We start from the raw sequence: 6000 nt of genomic DNA on the forward strand, positions 1-6000 counted from the left end.
AACTCTTGTTTCAAAAAAAGGAAAAAAATTTTAAAAAGCCAGGCGTGGTGGCACACGCCTGTAATCCCAGCACTCGGGAGGCTGAGGCAGTAGGATAACTGTGAGTTCCAGACCACCCTGGGCTACAAAGTGAGTTCCAGGTCAGTCTCAATACATAGTGAGACACTGTCTCAAAAAACAAAAAAAAAAAAAAAGGAAGACCTCCAATTCAGGACGAGATGGAGGAGACACTATATTTCATGTTTCCCCACCAATGCAGCTAAACACTCTGGACTTTTTTGGTAAATGGGATCGAACTCGGGTCTTTGTGCTTGTGAGGCAGGCGGCAGAACCACTGAGCTAGCTCCCCCACCCCACTCTGGACTTTATAAACAGACATATCAGGGATTGTGACTAGGATGTAACTTAATGGCAGGGTAGACACAGGCCCTGGGTGTGATCCCCAGGACCACAAATATAAACCAACCAATCCACAGACTGAGAGTTAGACAGAAAATGAGACCAGCAAAGAACCCCTCAGCCCAAAGGATGGCAGAGAATGGCACCGATTCCAGGTTTGCTTCTGTCCCAGATACTCCAGGCTAGAGGCAGAGAACCCAGCAACCTGAAATATGAGGCATGTAGGTCTGTTCTAGAGTGAATGCTTGCTTGATTGGTTTTATTTAGTTACTCAAAAAGAAACAATAAGAGTTGTTCACAAATAAACACAAAGCTGGAAAGGATGACATGACTAAAGCTAGACTGTGAAGTGACACAATCCAATTTTCCTTTAACGTCAGATTGTAACCCTAGTCTATACCCATACCACCCTGAACACACCAGATCTCCTGACTATAACCCTGTACATTCCTTCGTAAAACTTACGGGCTATGCATGTATGCCAAATGAAAAATGCAGTTGTAAACATGCCAAATACTGATAATTGTTTTCAAAATATTAAAACCTACCTCAAACTCCTGTATCAAAACAGAAAGGGAGGGCCAGGGATTTAGCTCAGTGGTTCTGTCACCTGCCTTGCAAGCACAAGGACCCAAGTTCAATCCCCAGTACCAAAGGGTGGGGGCAGGGATTTAGCTCAGTGGTTCCGCTGCCTGCCTCGCAAGTACAAGGTCCTGCGTTTAATCCCCAGTACAGAGAGAGAGAGAGAGAGAGAGAGAGAGAGAAAACAAAACAGAAAGAAAGGGTGCATAATTTTCAGTTCCCAGAACTAAAAATTATCAAAACACATAAAGTTATTTATCATAACCTGAACTTGCCATAATTTAATTTCATTTTGTACACTATTTTTAAATATATAACTTGTTTCATAAATTTAATGAAGAGCATCTCAATGTTAAGAAAACCTCATTGTTTTAGACACATAAAGCTTTACCTTTTTAATTACAGCTAACAAATTTTTTTATAGCAAAATATTTATTGGTACATTTTAGGCATATGTAACAACACTCATCATTGGGAATTTGTACCTGTACATGGTACATCCCACCCTTTTTCCCCATTACTCTCTCCATTTTGTACTGTATTGTACAACACTGTATTGTACACTGTATTGAAATATAGCACAAATAAATTGACTTTCACCTTGATGACACGTTTATCCCATTTAAATGAGTAGTCACATCAAAAAAATGCAAAACTGGTGAGGAATCTTCAGGTTCCTTGATTCCATAATGATAGTATCATTTTACAATTCACAAAATCTCTTCAGCATTTTACTCCAACTTGGCCACCTCACTTCAGAAAAATGATGTCCCCATAATCATCATCATTTTTTTTTTAACATTTCAAAACATTTATTATTGACTCATTAGAGTGATCACAGAACAAGATTCCTGATTAAGCACAAAAAATAAATATGGAACACTTCACAAGTTTGCATGTCATCCTTGCGCAGGGGCCATGCTAATCTCTGTATCATTCCAGTTTTAGTAGATGTGCTGCCAAAGCGATCAAAGCATCTTTACTCTTAAGGAACTTGTGGAATTGGTGATTCGAGCCCTAGGACCTCATGAAATTCACAGCTTTGATGATGATTTGCATGACATCTTTTTGTTGTTTTTTTGAAACAGGGTCTCCCTACAAAGTTCAGGCTAGTCTTGAACTCACTATTTGAACTCATGGGAATTCTCCTGCCTCAGCCTCCTGAGTACTGGGATTACAGGTGTAAACATCCATTTTTAAAGCTTGAATTTCCTTGATGTATGATGCAGCAGTATTCTGTTAAATGTGATGTGCCAGCAACAATTGCATCATCTCTCACTAATTTATAAATACCCTTTTTTTTTTTTTTTTTTTTTGAGACAAGGTTTTACTCTGTAGTTCAGACTGGCCTTGAATTCATTATGTAGCCCAGGGTAGCTTCAAACTTGCACTGATCCTCCTGCCTCAGCCTCCTGGGTGCTGGGATCATAGGCACACACCACCACAATCCCTTTAAATCCCTCTTCTTTAACAACCATCACAGAGTACCACTATGGCTACACCAGATATGTTAACAAAGTTTGAAGAAAGTCACTTAATTTTACTGCTTCATACAAATGAAGAGATTTAGCTATTGTTTCTGTTTTTGGCCCTGGGGATCAAGCTTGGGACCTTGTGCTTATGAGGCAGGCGACAGCACCCCTGAGCTAAATCCCCAGCCCTTAGCTGTATTTTAATGGTATCAAAGAAATCATTTCTTCAGTGATACTATATTCGTAATCTATAATACTGCTAATTAAAAACAGAAAGTTGAATCATATCTGTCACATCAGCACTTTCATCTGTTGCCAAAGAATAAAGTTTGAAATTAGCAGCTTCACTCTTAAATCTTTTTCAGTAAATTTTTCCCCATTTCCTCAATTCATCTGGCTCTAGTCTGGTGAGATAAACTGATTTAGAAAAATTAAGCAGGGTGCCTTATTTCTCTCAATAAAAAAACACTCATCCATCTTTCACTTAAGACTCTTCCTTCTTCCATTTTTCTTTTTTTGGGTTCTACTTCCTTTTGAGATGATGATGAAGCCATTCTGTAACAAAAAAAAAATTAATAAATAAGCAACCACCTCACAGGGGCTGGGTATTTAGCTCAGTGGCACTGCACTTGCCTTGCAAGCACAAGGTCCTGAGTTCAATCCCCAGTAGGGATGGCGGGAGCAACTGTGTATTTATCTAATTACCAGTATAATGCCATGAACAAAACACTTTTTTTGTACTTCTTATATCACAACTGCTAAAAACAAACCTATTTTAACTCACAAAATTAAGAAATAACACAAGCCCAAATTTAACAGTAAGAAAATTTACACGTCTGCTGAGTAACAATAAGCACCTGTGTTTAAAGGCTCACACACCAAAATGGAGGTTAAAATACAATTAGCAGTAACCCCTTCCTTTTACTTGCTAAGTCACACAAACCCATGGAAAATGTGATACATATGGGCTTCAGGTGAACTGACCTGGTGAAGGCAGAATTTACACAGCATTTCACTGTCACCTACACACTACAGAATTCAGCCATGAAAAACAATCAGTAACAGCCAGAGGTAGTGGTCCATACCTGTGATTCAAGCATGCTGAAAGGCTGAAGCACGAAGATCACAAGTTCAAGACCAACCAGGGCAACTTAGCAAGACCCTGTCTCAAAAAAACAAAACAATGAGCCGAGGATTAGCATAAGATCCCAAGTTCGATCCTCAATACCAAAAAATCATAAAAATAACACATAGAACCTGAGAAAAAAGCTCTGGCTCTACCCTCAAACTGCTAAATTTGGGTTCTTGTTTTTTTTGTTGTTGTTTTGTTTTGTTTTGTTTGAGACAGGGTCTCACTATGTAGTTGAGATTGACCTGGAGCTCACTATGTAGTCCAGGCTGGTCTCAAACTCATAGCGATCCTCCTGCCTCAGCCTCCCCCAGTGCTGGGATTACAGGCATGCTCCACCACACACGGCTTAAATTTCGGTTCTTATGAGATGATTTTTCAAGACAAATCAGTGCAAATTGTATTTAAAGGTATGAGTAGAAAATAGGGAAAAAAACTAAATGGCTGAATGCATTAAACACATGCTGCAGAGCAGACCAGGAGGGCAAAGAAAATAAACACAGACTTACTTCAGACCAAAATACAACAGACAAATTCAATGAAGCTAATGGAGGAGGGGTACTGGGAAAAGATCTGTCACAAGAGGAAGAAATAAAGCTCTTAATTATTGATTGATTGATTGATTGATTGGTGCGGCAGAACCACTGAGCTAAATCCCCAGCCCTAAAACTCTTTGCACCTGTACCTGATACAGCTCACTTCCTTTTTCCCATTTACCCCTCCCCTACAGCCCCCCTCTCCTCCCCAGGTACAAAAGCTTTGTTTCTATTTACAAATAAAGCTTTTAATAGTGAAGGGTGGAGTGGGTGAAGGAAGGGCAGGGGAATGGGGAAAACAATTAGAACCAAGATACACCATGTAAAGGTACAAAATCCCAGTGGTGAAGGTAACTGCACTATATACCTAAAATGTACCAATAAACTTAATTTAAAAAAGACGAAGGAAGAGATGAATCTGAAAAAAAGAAATAAAGCTTTTAGACATTAAAGTTTGAAGGTTTTAAAATAATTCCGCAGGAAGCAAGAAATAAGCAAAAGATGAAAAGTTCTGAGTAATAAAAGCTGGTGCAAGTTTCTATAAGTATGTGAATGTACCGTCTCAAAAAACAAAACTGAGCCGAGCCTTTTTTTCCCCCTGGAAATTGAACCCAGAGTCTTGCACTGAGGTACATCTCCAGTCCTTTTTCTATTTTATATTTTGAGACGCTGTCTTTAAATTGCCCATGCTGGGTTTAAACTTGCGATCTTCTTGCCTCAGCCTCCCAGAGTGAGGGCATCATAGGAAAAAAGAGCCTCTTTTTTCATCATTACTCACTACCTGAAGGAGGCCTTGCAGACAAGTGCAGCCTGCCATCCTGCAGGTCCTCTTACAATAGGTCCCCCGACCTGAAACGCTCATCCTCCGAAATGGTCTCTTCAGGTTCCGATTGTCTGTCTCCCCAGGGTGAGAAGGACTCTTTATTTTTGTATATGTTAATTTTTGTTTATTTTATTATTTACTTGTTTTTGGTACCCGGGATCGAACTCAGGACCTTGCGCTTGCCACGAAGGCGAAATGCCACTGAGCTTGGCTTCGGCCTGTTACTTAAGGCCAACCAATGCTCTAGAGAGCCGTGAGCCCAACCCCTAGATTCCAGTCAGGCCCCAGTTCCCCTGGAGTGCGACCCTGGATCTCGGATTCTGCGTTCTGGACCCTCAACCCCGACCCCGCAATGCCACCCCCGGTGCTCAGGCTCCACTCCATGCCAGGTGTGGACCTCCACCTCGACACTCCGGTTGCCACTCACCTGGGGCTCTGAGTCTTCGAGTCCCCGCGCGCCCGCCTCACCCCGAGGTCTCCAGTGGCCCTCGGAGTCTCTGGGTGACTGAAGCACTGGCAGTCAATGTTTGTTTACCGTCACCATGGAAACCACGGCAGGGTTGTGCGGAGCGGGACGTCCGCCGTCACTTGCGGCACTTCCGGCCCCGGGCACCTGGAAGAACAACCCGATAGCCCCCCCCTCCCTTATCCACCGCCATTGCCGGCGTGATCACGGGGGACCTCCCCCGAATCCAACGTTCCTCTGGACCACGCAGCGAAACAGCTTCAGCAGTACACATCCGGGGGTTGGGCTGCAAGGGCACCAAAGTGACGCGCCCATATCAGCGCCTGGGATTGGTCAACAGGGAGTGGAGCGGGGCAGACGGCGTAGTGGACGGGACTTGGGTGAGGGGGGAGAAGAGAGGGCGCAGGCGCGGTGCGGCCCGCTTTAGGGGGAGGGGAGGCGTAGAGTACGTAGGGCTCCTTAGGGATCCCGGGACCGAGAGCAGGGGACGCCTCGGGCAAGGGTGGTAGGAGAGGCGTGGGCGGTGCTCCCAGGGGAGGGAAGAGAGAGCGAGGGAGTCCTGGAGCCCGGGGGGGGGGGGGGGGGGGGGGGGG

General features: G+C 43.4%; 1 long non-coding RNA gene and 1 pseudogene across 1 annotated transcript; both read right to left on the reverse strand.

Moving 5' to 3' along the window:
• Positions 1-1849: 1849 nt before the first annotated feature.
• Positions 1850-1949, reverse strand: LOC117285580 (annotated as a pseudogene).
• Positions 1950-2964: 1015 nt separating this feature from the next.
• On the reverse strand, positions 2965-5936 carry LOC117285526. Its single transcript, XR_004516587.1, has 3 exons — positions 5369-5936; positions 3539-3615; positions 2965-3008 (listed from the first exon to the last, which is right to left on the reverse strand). It is a non-coding gene; the product is annotated as an uncharacterized LOC117285526 (long non-coding RNA).
• Positions 5937-6000: the final 64 nt, after the last annotated feature.

Source organism: Fukomys damarensis, unplaced genomic scaffold, assembly GCF_012274545.1.
Source record: "Fukomys damarensis isolate Sample0158 unplaced genomic scaffold, DMR_v1.0_HiC HiC_scaffold_1, whole genome shotgun sequence".
Lineage (NCBI taxonomy): Eukaryota > Metazoa > Chordata > Mammalia > Rodentia > Bathyergidae > Fukomys > Fukomys damarensis.